The sequence below is a fragment of the Rhinolophus ferrumequinum genome, chromosome 14 (genome assembly GCF_004115265.2).
Source record: "Rhinolophus ferrumequinum isolate MPI-CBG mRhiFer1 chromosome 14, mRhiFer1_v1.p, whole genome shotgun sequence".
Lineage (NCBI taxonomy): Eukaryota > Metazoa > Chordata > Mammalia > Chiroptera > Rhinolophidae > Rhinolophus > Rhinolophus ferrumequinum.
Genome location: NC_046297.1, coordinates 61,504,869 through 61,521,282, shown reverse-complemented (window position 1 = coordinate 61,521,282; position 16,414 = coordinate 61,504,869). Strand labels below are relative to the sequence as shown.

The 16,414-nt window shown below is 48.3% G+C and overlaps 1 protein-coding gene across 16 annotated transcripts in view; it reads left to right on the top strand.

The window, feature by feature from the left end:
- The window catches only part of MTSS1 (MTSS I-BAR domain containing 1), a 151,058-nt gene that overhangs the window by 80,788 nt on the left and 53,856 nt on the right, over nucleotides 1-16,414 (top strand). The gene's annotated exons all lie outside the window — the stretch shown is intronic.

Genomic DNA, 16,414 nt, shown 5'->3' with positions numbered 1-16,414 from the left:
ACAAGGTAACCTTTCTCATTGTTTTGTGTAGCAACCAGGTGGGAAAGCATGATAGCAATCTCATAAACTAGAAATCGGGGAGCCATAAACAAGTTGAGTTCACCTCGAAATAGGACAGTTGCATCAGAGAGAATAACAGCTCAGGACATCCTTGCAACAGTGATGTTTGAGCGCCCATGGTCTCCTAGACCTTGGCAGAGCTGGGGGGTGGGGGTGCGTGTAACGCTGAATAAGGTGCTCTCCTTAGCCTCAGCAGCAGTTCTGGCGGATGGGCGATAACCTACCTGGAAGCTGCTAATTAGAGCAGCTGGGTGACTGATGAGGCGTTTCAGTGCTCTGGGTGGGGGTGGGGCCGTGGCATGGCGGATTTTACGGGAAAAGAGGTTCAAGCATTTGGCTGGGATAGGTCAAGAGGACACGTTTCTCTGTTTACATGTAAATTCACAGCTGGGCTTTGAAGCAAAGAAGTCCTGAGTCATCTTATACGTGGAGAACTGCAGCCCCGTTCCTCAGACTAGATGTGGTCGACCTGCTCCTACCTCATCTCACCGCAGCCAGCAGCCTTTCTGGGCACATGCTCTCACCTTGCCAGTTTATTTTCCTAGTAGAACGAGAGGAGCTCTGTCCTGTGACTCGTTCTCTGCATGGTTCTCTTTCCTCCTTTTCTCTCAAATGCTGTTTCTTTTTTTTTTCCCCACCTTTTTTTAAAAACTTTTTTTTATTAGTTTCAGGTGCACAAAACAATGTAATAGTTAGAATCAAATGCTGTTTCTTAGTCTTATCTTTTTTTGACCCCGAAAGTGAGGTTTATTTAAGGGAAGAAAGAGCAAGGAGGGATGTGATATTTGGAGGGTGAACGAGTTGTTGGGGGGCGGGTGTTGAAGGGCCTTTTGTGTTCCAGGCTCAGTGCTAGACATTCAGTGTTAACTTACAAAACCCTGGGGAGAGTGTGTACAGTGGCCCCTTTTAGTAGATGAGGAAGCAGACTTCGTGGAGAGAGTTCATTGTTTTGTAAAAACAAAAAGTGGAGGGTTCACTATTTTGTAAAAACAAAAAAATCATTAGGGCTTTATAACATCACATGCTATCTTTTCCTTATCACACAGAGCAGTGCTTTTCAAACTAATGTTTGCATGTGCGTAGGAATCACTTGGGATCTTGTAAAATGCAGGTTCTGATTCAGCAAGTCTGAGGTGGGGCCCGGATGCAGCTCCTGCTGATCCAGGGGCCGTGTTTGAATGCCAAGGGCATGGACCGTCCATCTGCTGTTTGTTGTTTTTAGCAACAGGGAGAAAAGGGATTTAGATCAAGGAAATTGGGAGGTTTGCTGGTCTAGTCAGCTGATCACAAAAATCAGGCTGGTGACTTACATTTTCCAGTTGTCATAACCCCTTTGATATAAGGGGTGTGTCTTTGATGATAGATCGCAATCTCTTCATGTTTGTAAATATTTATACAATGTGGTTTGAGCGGATGATGAAGGAAAGGATAAAGCAATGGGGAATTGGGACTTTTTATATCTCTCATTTAAAATAAGGACCTTTCTATAAAGTGTTCCCCCCTTATCTTCGGGGGACACATTCCAAGACCCTCTGTGGATGCCTGAAACCATGGATAGCACCAAACCCATAGTATGTATATATATATATATACTGTGTTTTTCCCTACACACACACACCTATGATAAAGTTTAATTTATAAATTAGGCACAGAAAGAGATTAACAACAGTAACTAATATCAGAACAATTATAACACTATACTGTAATAAATATTACATGAATGTGGTCTCTCTCCCAGTATCTCATTGTACTGTGCTCACCCTTCTTGTGATGACGGGAGATGCTCCAATGCCTGTGTGACGAGACGCAGTGAGGTGAATGCCGTACGCATTGTAACATGGTGTCAGGCTACTGTAAGGGTGACCTGAACACAGGCTCTGCGCTACCATCACCATCCACCTGATCACTGAGACGGCCACTAAGTGACTAACGGGCGGGGAGCGTCTTCAATGGGATATGCTGGACAAAGGGATGATTCACGTCCCGGGCAGGATGGACCGGACAGCTTGAGATTTCCTTACACTACTCAGAAGGGCGCATCATTTCAAACTTACAAATTGTTTATTTCTGGAATTTTCCATTTAATATTTTTGGACCGTGGTTGACCATGGGTAACTGAAACCGTGGAAAGCAGAACCGTGGGCAAAAGGGTTGTGGGGGAAGAGGGGGTTGCTGGATGCTATCCTGCTTACTGGTCTCAAAGGAAACTACCTAGAGAAAAGGTCATTGCCATTTTTTGTCATATTGATTATTTTATCCTTTTCGTACCTAAATTTGGATCCGGATCGCAGCTTGAAGTGTGGGAGAAGTAATTGCATTAATTGTCTTGGGAAGCTAATTCCACTTGCTCCATGAGTGTGGCCACTGCTCAGGTCCGTTGGGTAACCTCTTCTAGAAGCACCATCAGAACTTTGCATCAGGTCAAATTAGCATCAACAAACATTATTTTAAAAACCATTTATTGTGGGGTTAATTTTTGCCCACTGAGAGTGGACCTATTTTTCCTTTTAGAAATGGGAGTTGGAGCTGAGTCCTGAGACACCGGGGTGGGTAGCAAAGCTAACTGGTACTATTTATGATCAGAAAGAGCATTCTTGAAGTTGTCACAGAAACTGCTTCTCTCCAGTTGTTTATCCCAGTTCCGAACGCTGTCCTTACATATGAATTCCCAAAAGGTTTTGATCAGCAGGAGGTTCATTAAAGCCTTGGCTCCTAAAACGACAACCACCTTTGGGTTGGAGAAATTTCCAGTTGGTAGCCAGATCCGTCTTATTTGGTCTGACTTTGGTTTGTGGTTCTCTGTGTTTGCTTTCTGTTAAAACCAAACCAGACAGACAACCACCATCAGCGAACTGCAGATCTCTGTTTTCCCAGGGGCTGCAACAGAAGCCTGGGTGTGGGCAGTGATGGGGGCCTCAGCTTTGTTGCCTCCGTGGCTTTTATTCTCTAAGCAGTAGAGTCACCAGCGGGCACAGTGGGGTGGGATCTGTAGGAGGTTGACTAAGGGAGTGGCGCTGAAAATGTTTCGGTGGTGGAGAGACAGCACCTGGCAGACCTGAGGGCTTTCGTGATAAGAACCTGAAGGGTGCCTTTGGGAGCGAAGTGGACAGTATGGGGCCAGTGACATCTTAGGACAGAGGGGGTGAGCCTTGGGATGAAGGAGGGGCAGGGAAGAGGTGACCGGGACTCTGGCCAGGTACATGGTGAGGCACTGAGGGAAAGAAAGCAGGGTTATGAGGAGGAGAACAGCAGACTGGCCAGAGCAGACCTGGCCTGTGCAGAGCTGTTGGACCCCTGTTGTGTAGACCCTGCCTTTACTTTGTGTACCTGTCCTTGAGTGTCTGAAAGGGCTCACCTGTTGTGAAATCAGTGTGCTCTGTTTGCTGGCTCTGGAAGTAAAGTACATTTTGTATCACGGGGGAGATTCTTGGGTCAAGGTGCAGTGACCTATGGTGTGGGTTGTCCGCAGGGACCTCCAGCTGTGGCAGCTTGCCCGAGGTCCGAGTCCAGAAGAACGGGCCTGTCCCCGTCCCTGGCTGCCCTGGCTTTGACCTTAGTACCGAGAGTGTGAGAGGTGCCTTAGGCTCAAGGGCGAGGCCTTGGGGTGCTGGCTGGCGAAATGTTTAAGTGCCACCATTAGTCATTATTTTCTTTGTCTCATACATGTGTCTCTTTGGCTCTGAGTGCGGTTGGTGGCTTTACCTCAGTGACGATGCTCTGTTCAGTCGTGTATTTTAGACCACATTGGTGGGTGGCGAACATTGCAACATACCAAGCAGGTTCTGGACCAAGCAGGTTCACGGCCAAAGGTTTCCAGAATGATGAAATGAGTGAGAGGCAGTATCTGTGCCTTGGGTTCTAGCTTTAAATGTTGGCATTAGTAGAGACAACTGCTTGTTTTTATTTTGTACCAGATTTGATGCTCAAGGCTTTACGTGCAGTCTTTTGTTTCCTTCTTACAGCTACCTTATAAATAAGTAACGCTTTACCGATGAGAGAGTTCAGGCGTTCTGGGCTTCCTAGTTCATTCCAGGTCACATAGCAAGTAAGTACTGTGGCTAAAACTGGAACTCAGGTTTTTCTGACCCCAAAACCTATGCATTAGACCAGTGCTTCTCAAATGTTAAAGTGCTTGTGTCCCCCCTGGGGTCACGTTGAAGTGCAGGCTGTGATGCCGTCCTGCAGGTCTGGAGTGGGGATCCCAGGTCTTACTGCTGTTTGTGGGCCCTACGGTATAGCAAGTTGTCTATACCACCTGGTGTAGGGCTCACTTTCTTTGAATCTCACTTTCAATGTTTGTAAACCAAGGAGATCAATTATTGTTTGTCCCCTCTTCCTTAGAATTGCTGTGAGAATTGAGATCATACGTCTGAAATCTTGGTAAATCAAAATAATGAAAAACATCAGTGGCCTCTGTTGTCCCTTTCCCCTCCCAGGCCTTTCTCCTCCTCTTCTTTCAATATTTTTCCTCCGCTCCTTCTCCAACCCCACGTCACCTTTATCCCTGTGTGGGCGACAGCCATCTGTGTAACGTGGGCCTGCGTGTCTGTTGGTGGCTTTGTTGATGGCTGGCTTGCCAAGAGCGGTGGTGGCTTTCCATCTAACCCAGCAGGTTTGGATGCACTTAGAGTGGGGCCTTCAGGTCCACGGGCTCTTTGGGCCCCGAAAGTAAATAGCTCACTTCCAAAGGTGGTCTCTCCCAGGGGAGGTGGGGGAAGGTTTCTTTTCCCTGGCCAGAATTCCTGGGAAGTTTACTAAATGTCTTTGATCTGGACGTTTTAAGCCGTTAAAAAAGGAATCATATTCCTTGGAGCAGATGACGTATTTCAAGGAAGCCTCAGAAACAGGACTCAGCATGCAGGAGCCGATGCAGTGAGCCAGGGGGTGGGGGGGGCCTTCCCATGGCTTTCCTCACCCATTCAGTCCTCTGAAGGGTGAGTTAACAGCCCAGGGCCGTAGGCTTTATGTAAGAGGGCACAACGTGTGTAATATGTTTTACAAGATTCCAGTGAAAACGGTGAAGATGGAAACCATGACTGCTCCGGAAGGGGGCATTTCAGTTGTGCGGATACTTCACTTAGGGAGACCCCTCATTCTTCCAGGGTGTCAGGGAGGCCTTGCTGTGTGGTGTCTGGGAGAAAGGAGCCGCTCCTCAGGCAGGTGGAGCTGAGGGCTGTGGGATGGGATGGAGACAGTACCTACTTAACCTCCCGCAGGGCAGGAGGCCACAAACGTTAGAGGCACTTATGTGTCTCAGCCCCTGGTGATGTGGAAACTGGCGTCTTTTTTAGGGAGGGTCGTACACGAAATCCAGCTAGCCCACTTGGGGCCGTGTTCAGGTCTTGGGTGTCAGAGCCAGTCACCCTCTAACATTTTTTAGCTGTGTAACTTTAAGTGACGTAATCTCCCTGAATCTCAGTTTCCTCATCGATAAAATGGAGATGATCACAGGGTTATTGGAAGAATTAAAATGAATGAATGTGTGTACAGAGCATAGGCCTGGGCCAGGCTTAGTCTGTGTTAGGTCCTGTTACTAGCTCATTGCCCTCCTTGTCCCATGGACCGTCTTGGTGAATTAGTTTCCTGTAGGTGTTCTAGGATTACATAAAACCTATGCACGTTCCTTTCTGAGTGTGCCATGGTGTACTGACACTTGAGGTACAGACTTTGGAGCTAGACACCCCTTGGGGTGGAATCCTAGGTTTACCAACCTATGTCAAATTTCCCTTAGCCTCAGTCTCCCCATCTTTAAAATGGGGAGGTGGGTAACGTAAGACTTGCCTCAGAGCGTTGCCATGAGAATTAAATGAAATTACATAAGGTGCTTCTTGTTGTTTCTTGCTCAGTCATAGGCGTTCAATCAATGGAAGCTATTAGTCAGCTAATAAAACGCCTGTAGCTTGAATGTTCTCTAAATTGTTCTCATCAATTGGGGTTGGTGCCGTTGACTTTGGCATCAAAGGCTTGTCATAGAGGACAATTGACTTGACAGTGAGTGAGCTCTGGCTTCTCCTGGTTCTGCCATCAGTGTCTTCTGCCCTTTCCAGAGTCCCTGTGGTGGGGACTTCTGGGGGAGGGAGGCAGAGCCTCCCGCTGGCCTCACCTGCAGCTCTGAGTGCCTCCAGCAAGCCAGCGAGCTGTGGGGAGCAGCAGACGGAGCCTTCCTGCTAATCGGGGTCATAAATGCCAGCCTGGGGCTGGGTAAGCATCCTGCTGCTGGTTAGTGTCATTGGATTTGGTGTCCTGTGGCGATGGTTTAATTGGAAGAGATCATTGGGGCCGTGTTCCTGAGCAACAGGATCTGCGAGTAAGAAGACCAGGAGTGGCTAGACATGTCTTGAAGGTCGGACTTGCAGACCGACGGACACACACCCCTTCCCCTCTGCCAAGCATTTAGCTCCTGCTCCCTTGTTCTGTACTTTGCATCATAGCTAGTGTTCTACCCATCGGAAAGTTCTATCCGTAGTCAACGGCAGTGTCGCAGTTTCCTTTCTAACGTGCAGTTCACATTGCTTCCCTGTGCTTCTTTCCCTGGCTCCTTGTTGCCTATGGAAGTTCAGACACCTCAGGCTGGCACCTGAGGCCTTGTGCCCTCCTACCTGACCTGCCTCTGCTTGCATCACACCCCAGTCAGCGGTCCCTGGGGTACCCACGGTGCTGCTCAGGCTCTGATCCCAGCCTTCCCTCCATGAATTTTTCTTGTGTCCACCTCTGTCTTCCTGGTTCCATGTCACCTCCTTGGCTGTCGCTCCGTGGTACGGAGGAAGAGTTGAGAATGGGGATTTGGAATCGGAGAGTCCTGGTTTGAATCCTGCCTCCAACCCAGTCTCGTTTTGTGACCTTGGATAAGTGACTTAACCTCCATGAGCCTCAGTCGCCTCCTTTATGAAGTTGAGGTATCTGCCTCGGGGTTGTGGAGAAGGGAAAGTGTCAAGTGCCTAACACAGTGGCGCTCAGTAAGTGTTACCTGATGTAATGATCACGCACAAATTTCTCCCAGATAGCCAACCCTCATCCTTCGAGTGCCAATTAAATATTAGGTTGGTACAAAAGTAATTGTGGTTTGAAAGGTTAAAAATAATTGCAAAACCTGCAATTACTTTTGCACCAACCTAATAGCATACTTGAACCAGTTTTAGATAGTGTAAGATGACTCCAAGTCTTCAGATAGCTCAAAGGCACCCCGAAGACACCAAGGTCAGAGGTCAGAGGTACCAGGGAGTGGGAGAGGATAAGTGCAGCCTCACTGCGCTTTGGTCATTTCTAAACACAACTTTCTCTTTTGAGAACTGGGTGGCAGCCTCTTGAGGTCCTGGAAGGCTTTCTCTGTGCACACATTGGCAGGGGCCCTGCAGCTGCTTCCTGGTAATTAAGAATGTGCCAAGGACTCCAGGAGTGAAGCAGTATCCCGTGACGGGCCCCCTCCGGCCTGTGGATGCAGGCTGGGCAGGGCCTGGGAGGGAACTGCCAGCTCGAGCGTCCATGACTGGGAGATGCCTTGGGAGACCTTAGTGCCAGGGCAGCGTGCATTAGACCTTGTGGCCGTTCCCATGGAGACTCAGCTCTTGCTTTCTTTCTCTCCTCTCTGCTTAAATAGAGACTGGGGTCATTCCCAGGGGAAGAAACTTGCAACCAGGTGTCCCAGACAGACGGAATTTGCAGGGGTCCTTAGATCTGTCCTGGCTGAGCTTTGGTCATTTCTAACCACATTGCCTCCTTCCCAAGGCCAAATGGAGTCCCTCCCAACAAAGTGCCTTATGGAACAGACTTGCACTAGATCCCCAACCCCTTGCTCTGTGGCTGAGGTTGCTAATTTCTGGGCTTAATGCTTCTCGTGGTCCTTTTGATGGGGCTACCTTAACTATGGGATCTTTTTTCAGTTCAGGCACCCTGGCAGAAAAGGTACCTGGAAGGCTGTCAGCGGGCCAGACCAGCCCAGTATCGTGCATGTAGAATGTTTCTAAGTAAAAAACTGTGGAAACACTAGAACGGTTTTGTAGTGACACATAATTCTACTCCGGAAGCCCTGCACGCCTACAACTTCCTCTCCGGTGGCCCTTCAGAGTCGCTGCGCTCTTGCTTTTGTGTGGTCCCTTCGTTCATTGTCATATCATCATCCTCGTCAGCATTGTGCTGTGCTTACAAGGCCTGGCCCTGAGTCGCACTGAGGTTTGAACCTCAGCCTCTCCCTTCCCGGCATTATCAGGCTATGCACCTGTACTCGGCTGCACACAGTAGCAGAGTCACGGACTATGGAAAACGGACCCTGGAAGCCAAATGGGAGGTGCAGGGAGGTAATGGGGACATTGCACACATGTAGTCCTGCCATCTGGATTTCTTGAATGGAGACACTGCTGCGCAGGTGGGTTTGCTCATGAAAATGGATGTGCAGGCTTCCCGTTCTGCTGCAGTGCCTAGAATCTGTTCATCAAGCCACGAAAGGAACAAGATGCATTTAAAGGAGGCAGTGTAGCTGCTGCACTTGCAGCTGGAGCATTGAAGCCACTTACACATGGTTCCCAACGCTGCAGTTTTTACGTGGGGGGTGCTGTAACTGGCCTTCTCACTCACGGCCAGGATTGGGCTGCCTCTGGGGGTAGAGTTGCTTCTCCAGCAGGTGGTCTGCACCAGCTGAACCTCACCATGCAAGCCTGTGTCTGCGAGGGCTAGTCTGTCTAACATTTCAGCTTTTGTTATCCTTAGGTTCTCAACTATGCCCTCATTTCTCTGGACTGGAATTCTGCTTTTAAGAACGAGTCTAATTATTGGGAGAGGTTCAGTGCACAGAAGGTTCAGTGCACAGATTCGAAGGCTTCTGCGGCTTGCCAAAAAACCCTGGCTCTTGGGGAGGGCTTTACGTTGCATAGTGTATTCTCCTGTGATTTATCTCATTTGTTTTTTAATTAGAATCTTCTGAGGCCGGAAGAGAGCCCCCACTTTACAGATGAGCCCACTGAGGCCCAGAAAAATCCTTTCCAGTCTCATGAAACACAGAACTAGAGGGAGGCAGAGGCAAGACGTGAATCTGATTCTGCCCAACATGGATGACAGCATTCACCCAGTACCTTCTCAGTCATTCTTCTTTCTGGCTCCCAAGCCCAAGCCCTGCCCAGAAAACCATTTCCCCAAACAAAAGGAGATCATTTGCATATTTAGATCAGAACTCCACGCACCTGAGCGCTGACAGATTCGGGGTCACGTGCCACCGAGGTCTGTAGCTGAGGAAATGTGGGCATGTTGTTTATAGCATTTATCTATGAAATAGGTACAAGGAGCTGAGCGTTAGGAAATTTCCAGGCAGTTGCCAGACATCTGCCATTTGTAACGTGGAAGGCAGGAGAGAGCTTTGTGTGTAAGTCTCATTCATTCCCGTGCCCACACCTCTCTGCTCTGGGCAAATCCACCTCTTTGGGTCAGCTTCCAGCCTCCTCCTCCAGCCGTCTGCTGGTTGGTCTCCATTCATCTGAACAGACATTTATTTTAGCACCATCAACGTCCCTGGCACAGTACAGGGATATTTGGCTGTCCGGATGGCACCTGCGACTCAGCCAAACCAAATTGCTTCCTCTTGATTGCCATGTCTGTTCATGGAGCTCTCGGTTGAGGTCCCCTGGACCTCAGTGTCAGACTAACCAGATTACTCGTCCTGCCTCTTTTATCACTCTCAGGCTCTCAAGCTGAATGGATACGGCTCCCGGCAGTTCTGCTGTACCCATCCCTTCCTGTCCTTTTGCTCTGTCGCATCACCTTCTGAGTCTAGACTGCTTTGGGTCACCTCTCTGAACGTTGGTCCGTGCCTCTCACCATTCCTCGTTTCACAACCTAGGCAGAGAATTTTCCAGTAACGGACCCACCCTGCTCAAAAAGATGGCGCGCTCTCTTTCTCTCACCACTTGCGCGCAGAGCGGTTTGGAGCCCTTTATAGCTCATATTAAAGAGTGTGCATAGATTCCTTTCTCCTTCCCTCTGTGATCCAGTCCTTGAGAGCAGGGCCCGACTTGTTCTCCTTTTGTCCTGTGTAGGTCTTTGCACAGTGACAGGCCTTCTCGAATACGGGCATGAGTGCTGACTAGCATGTTTAAGTGGGGATTGCAGGTAAATCCCTCCCCCTTTGTTTTAAGCCGGTTTAACCAGCACTTACCAGTTCTCCCAGAGGAAACCATGGTTGATAGCTTTGATGACTGACAAGGAGAGAGGAAGCAATTTTCCTTCCTTCCCAGGGAAGAGTAACATGGCAGCTTACTTCAGAAGGTGCTTCCTTGTTTTAGGTGCTCTTTGTTTTTATTTTGTTTTGTTTTTAAGCCAAATGCTTAAATTGGGGGGTTAATTTTGTAAATTTCACTCTTGGGACAATTTGTCAATTCAACAAAAGTTCACTGTGCTGATGAGTTGTTTTGGGAGAGGGTCAGGGCACCAAACTATTTCGGATGCCAGATTTATTTATGTTTGGTAAAACAAAGAAAATGTGTTTACAAAATTGGGCCTAACCACATTTTCCAATATTTTTAGCCTTTCACTATTGCCACCGACAAACATGATTGATCAATACATGAATGGAAAATATCTGGGGAAATAGGACCAAGTAAAAGGGTACATATGAACACAAATGCAAGTAGTTTGGTCCCCTAGGGTCTTTGTAAGAAGGATACACATTTGTGTGAGTTCAGGTGACAACAAATGAAGTTGCAGTTAAACATTTTCAGTAGGGTGACCCTACCCTGAAACAGCTAAATCAAGTACTTTGGGGAATCTTATTGTTGGAAGGAATCCTTCAAATGAAACAGTTCACCGATTAGATGTCACTTGAATGCTTCGTCTAATCCCCATGACTTTAGCTTCTGAAAGGACTGATAACAGCAAGTAGGTTGAATTGTTCTTCGGCTTACACAGGGATGGGGTAGTCTGTACTCTGACCTTGCCTGAGGCCCCCTCCTCTTATTTTCTTGTAATGCTAGTCTGGGAGAGTCTTCTTAACCGAGAGAGTAAAGCCAGCTCCTGGTAGCACATTACCTGAGAAGAACAAAACCCAGGCCAAACCTGAAAGCTACACTTTTGTGCCGAGAACCCACTTGAGGATCTTTGTGATTCACCAAGGGTTACTAGGCATTTCTCTGGGAGAAATGATAGGGACTAGGCGAGGAGAGGTCACGATCTCTGCTTCTATGTGATCAGAAAGGCAATGAATGCCACAGCCCTGTGATGGCAGACACCCGTCCTCCTTCCTGCCCCTGGGCCTGGTTTTCCAGCTCTGGACTGAGGGCGGCCTACCCGCCCCTAAGCTCCTCTGCCTCGTGGCGGGCTGATGATCCCTTCTTCACTCATGAGACCACGACCTGCACTAACAAGGCCCAGTTGTAAACCTTGCCTCAAACAAAACCTAAAGCCATTAAATATTTAATTGAATTATTTCACTGTGGGGATATTGTGACTCATGTTGAAAACTAATCACCTGCCTTTTCATCTGGCCCTTAAAAAATAGATCCCTGGTTAAACATTTAAAGGTCAGAGTCTTGGTGATTGCAGTGGCGTCATTGTTTTCTTTCCTTGTGGATTTGGGTGCGGGGTGGGAAGAAAGGAACGTGTTTGATGGAAGATTCCTTTATGGGTAAAAGGATTCCAAGTGATTAGGACAGCTATCCTTTGTGTTTTTTTTTGGCCTTCCCTTGTCTTGATTCTCCAGAGGGCTGCTGGAAAGGGGCTGGAATGCGGGTGAGGATGGCTTTTGAACTAGACAACCGGGCTCAATAGAAGGAACCGTATTTGCTGTCCAGTCATTCAAGGTAGTACTTTGTTTGTGCTATCACAGGAGGTGAGGCATTGAGATTCCATGGCTCTGCCTGTTCACTTAATTTTTCATGCAGAAAGAAGAAACGGTGTTTGCAGATTCTCATGGTTTTTTCCTTCTTCACTGTGTTATACTGGTAAGTGCCAGGTTCTTGCCCCTGTAATGTCTGTCCTCACACAGTGGTCCGACCCCAGCTTTATTACTCTAGTAATACAATTGGTTGACTTAATTCGCTTTTCAGGTGACTCCTAAAAAGCATTTTGCCCTGTTCCATTTAATGGAATTTTAGGGGGAAGGAGGCGAGGGCCTTGAAAGTGAAGGCACGTGGCTGACATTGGGTTTATGTTGGAAAAAGAACAACGACGGAATATTTTGAGCGTCTACAGTATACCAGACCTTTGTGGACACCCTTGGGAGTTACAGAGTTAGTCCCGTGCCCTCCACGAATGCCGTATCGAGAAGGGGGGAGCAAAAGCTATGCCTTTCGGAAGACTGCTACATGCCGTTTCCCCAAGGGCAAAAAGGCCCAGCTTTGAGTAGGAACGTCATCTCCCAAGTTTTCTTTGCCTCTGCTGGAGATGATGGGTGGGAGAAAGTTGAAGCAGTGGAAAGAAGAAACATCTGCCGTAATTTGTGTACTGTTGTTCTCCGGCAGAAAAGCAGGCGTGCAGTTTATGGCTGTTCAGGGAGAAACTTCTGCCAGGATAACAGCATCAGCAATGCATGTGACGTGGTGCAGAGCAGACACGTTTCCTGCATTATACAGACGTGGGGCCACATGACCAAGGATCCCGTCCAGTTCCCTGAGTCCCAATTCTGTGGTCCTTATATATGTAACCAGCTAGAGATTTCAGAAACTTCCTTTTCACGCACAAGTCTGAAAAGTCTTTTTTGTATGAGTTCCTTTATATTCGCATTGGCTTTCATGACACCCCGCCCCCGCCCCCACCATTTCCCAGGGATTTCTTCCTTCCCGTTTCCCATCATTTGGCAAGTATTTTTTGGAGTGCTGCCCGTGCCAGGCTCTGTGCGACAGACAGCAGCCCCACCTGTAAGAACCTTAGCCTAAGTGGGGAGACAAACAGTAAAGAAACAATGGTAGGACAGTGTGACAGTCGTGACAGGGCTCAGGGGTCTGGGTCCGCAGAGGAGGTCCCTTGGTGGTGGGGCTCTGGGGGTGCTGCCGAGCCTGAGTGACACCTCAGCAGGGTTGTGAAGGTACATAGAAGCCAGCAGGAAGGGCACCGTCCCAGCGGAGGGAACGGCATGTACAGAAGCCAGGACACAAGTGGCAGGGAGGACGGAACATTTGGGAGCTGCCAGGACAGCTGTCATCTGGAACACATGTGTTGGCAGTTTGTGTCGATTTTGTTTTCCGCAAAGACTCGCAGATGCCAGTTTAAAAGAACGTTCACAGCTCTGCCTTTTTTGTCTGTTAACTTTAATAGATGTCAACTGTATAAAATTCAGGTAAAACCCTCCTGCCGTAAATACTAATTACCTCCTGTTAACTGTTACAAGAATATTTGAGATAAACTTAGCAAACATCTGCCCAAATCATTTGGAGCAAAGCACTTCATCCTTAACATTTTTCCAGCCATCATGCCCCCAAATGTTATAAATCTGTAACCGTCAAATGATTTTGAGGGTGTGCAAAAGTCATCGTTCAGTCTGAGACTATTGCATCTCTCTCCCTTCACTTTGTTCCTTAGAACCACGTTTCGGCGCACGTATCAATCAATGCTTTTCGTATTTGTTTTCTTCTCCTTTCTTTTTCCCTGTGTCTGGGAAAGGCTCCTCTTCTTGCCCCGCCCACATGACGGAGAGCTCCACTGGGTGCTGGCGTCATTGCAGAGCCGATTTGGGGAAGGCATGTGCAGAAGATCCCGTCCTTGGTGTCCCGGTAGAAAGGCATGGCCTCAGGCTCCTGCTCCTCTTTCCAGTCCTTCAACCTAGTCACAAAGTGTAAAAAGGCAACGTGCTTTTAGTAGCAGGGTCATGAAGTCTGCTCCGCCGGCCGTCCACACATTAGTTTTGTCGGTGGCGGAGCAAAGATGGAAAAATTGGCATGTAGACTATGCCCTGTTGACATCATGTTTGGAAACGGTCGTGTGCTAAGGTGGAATGATGCAGAGGTTGCTTACTGTTTGCATGAAGGAAGGCCATAGGACTGTGCTACGGACACTTGTCCATTCGCTTGTGAAAAATTGGTACATGCAGGGTGGTGACTGGTTCTCCTCAGCTTCGCCTGAGGCCTGGGCAGCAGCCTGAGGATTTAGGTTAGAGAAGCAGTGAGGTCAGGTGGTAGAAGGTGCATGGGCATTGGAGGCAGCCCAATCTGAAGCCCAGCTCCCTTGCGTGTTAGCTGTGTGGCCTATGGCAAGTTACTCACCCTCTCTGTTCATAGGCAGCTTGAGAATATTGTTATAAGATGTGTTTTGGTAGTACTCTGGAAGGAGTACTTTTATGTACTACTGTACACGAGATTGAGAAAACATGAATAGCCCATCTAAAGAATCCTTCCAGAAAGAGTTGGGACGGGATGGGGGCTAAAACACCAGGCCACCTCTTCAAAATACGACAGACAGTCTGTGCCTCGTTTTCCTCATCCACGATGGGAATATTAATACCTACCATGTAGAGCTGTCACAACTGTTAGAAATAAAGTATATTCAGTGCCTAATACAAGATTGCTTCCCCAAGTGAGTGTAAAATGCAGAGGGAAATTTTGCCAACTGACTTGCAGATCTCTGAGGTCCCTAAAGTTAGGGTACATTCTGGTCGTGAGTGAGACGGATGAGCTCTGGGGTGGTGTCCAGGGGCTTGAGGTGGAGGACAGTGTGTGCAGAGCCTCTGCACTCTTCCCCCTCCCCTCTGGCCAGAGCTTCTTTCCTCTGTGAAACATCTCAAGTCAAAATCCGGTTTTGCTGCTTAAAAAGTTATTATTTTGCAAATCTCTGGTTTAGGTGAGGTCTCTTCTGAAGTACCAGATGATTTTTCAAGGACCCTGCCCGCTGCCCTGGTTCTCTTATTCATAAGGAACAGAAGAGCTGTATTTTAGGTCGTTCATAATTGATTGGCCTGGAAAATTAAGGTAAAGGAGTTAATAGCCTTTGGACCCAAATGTCTGCTCCCGACCCAAATGGGAGGGAGTCTTTGGGACCCCCTGGCCCTTTGGTGGGTACTTGTTCTGGAAATGGAGGAAAAGAGTGCAGCCCCTGCCTCGTGGAGGCAGCTGCTGGTTTCCTGATGACTCCGGGCTGCCTGGTGCCCACATTACCTCCTCAGGCACCAGGGAGGAAGCCCTCACTCGATGACAAAGACGAGATGCCCAGCCTGCCTGAAAATCATCTTCCCACCAGTGTTCTGGGACTGAATCCTGGGAAGAACATTAGGCCCGAACTTGAAGTCTGACCCACTCCGTGTACTAGAGGGAGACAGCCTGCCCTCGCTCTCTCAGCGGAGAGCATTTCTAGCTGTGGGTTTCCTGCTTACATAATCCCGATGGCAGAAATAAAAAATACTAGGATTTGTTGCAGGCTAGAGGGCAGGTGAAATATTCATCCTTAGGTGTGCATTTCTACTAGTTAATCTGATTGTTTATTAATCAATCCCCATTTTTCTATAGGAGCTCAAAATTTGAAACGCAAAAGGAAAGAAGATTTCAACGGCTAAATGCCTCCTTGCTGAAGGGGTGAAATGAGTATCACTCACTGATACTCTCAGTCTGCTGCTTTGTAGCAGCAGAAATCACTTCAGACTCAGAGAGGGAATTTATTAGAGGATTTGGGAGTGGGGGACTCACGGGATTTGTTCTTCCTCCTTCCTTTCCCGTTCCCCTATTCTGCCGTAATACCTGTGACATGCAGGGTGGCTATTTGCTTATGTAGCCAACTACTTCATGAGGCCGAGGACCCTTTGACAGCAGGGCTGGTCTGATTTGTTGTCTCTCTCGTGCCCAGCCTGGCATATGGGGGTTGAGTCATGTCATCGAGCTGCAGGCAGGATGTCAGAACATACTGAAGCATATTGGGGAGCCAAGGCCAAGCTCAGGTAACAAAGCAACACCAGTGGGGTGTTTTCACTGCCTGAAACCAACACACCTGCAGCAGGAAAAGGTGACTGAGCCAGGGTTCTTGCCTCCACCAGTTTCCCAGTCAACCCCAGTGCAAATGAGCATGGGTCTGTTTTGCAGTTCATTGTGGTGCAATCTTACCTGTTGCATAGTCAGGCCTGGGGTTGTACAGGGCCTCCTTTGGCACGTTGCTATGCATGTTCATGTTGAGTGTCTTCATATTTGGTTTGGTTTATCTGTGCTCTGCCTTTGGATACATGAAATCGCACTCCTGGTTCGGTTGGAGGCAGATGTGGCCCAGAGCTGGGAGGATCTGTGGTGCTGTCCCCTCTGACGGTGGCAATAGGGAAAGTGACGTTGGGGAGGAACAGAAGGACCCCTGAAGGTCAAAGGCCCTGGGGCCTGGGCTGCCAGCGTCTGGGGCGCTGATCAGGAGAAGCTGAGATCACTGCGGTTGATTTTTGTTTGTGTTTTTTAAATTGTGGTAAAATACA